Source organism: Brachyistius frenatus, unplaced genomic scaffold, assembly GCF_029030835.1.
Source record: "Brachyistius frenatus isolate BFR_SWC_R1_liver_20210118 unplaced genomic scaffold, ASM2903083v1 Contig_5, whole genome shotgun sequence".
Lineage (NCBI taxonomy): Eukaryota > Metazoa > Chordata > Actinopteri > Embiotocidae > Brachyistius > Brachyistius frenatus.
In genome coordinates, this window is record NW_027210604.1 from 6,255,366 (window position 1) to 6,255,636 (window position 271).

A 271-nucleotide genomic window follows, 5' to 3' on the forward strand; every position below is an offset into this window, starting at 1 on the left:
GAATGTTAACAATGCTGGTAATACAATTATTGGATCTAGTGATTACTGCTTATCTCCAGTACACAGGTTGTCTAATTGATAGTGGGAGGCTACTTTTTAATTTTTTTTTTTTTTTTTTATTGCTATTCGTATGATTTCCATTTGTAAACACATCCTTGCTTCGCGCGCGCACGTTTCCTCACTTGGTGACATCCTCCTTTGTCTCTGAATGTGCGCGTGCGAGTGCAGCGTTGGCGCGTGCGTGTCTGGGAGCAGCTCCTGCTGGCGAATG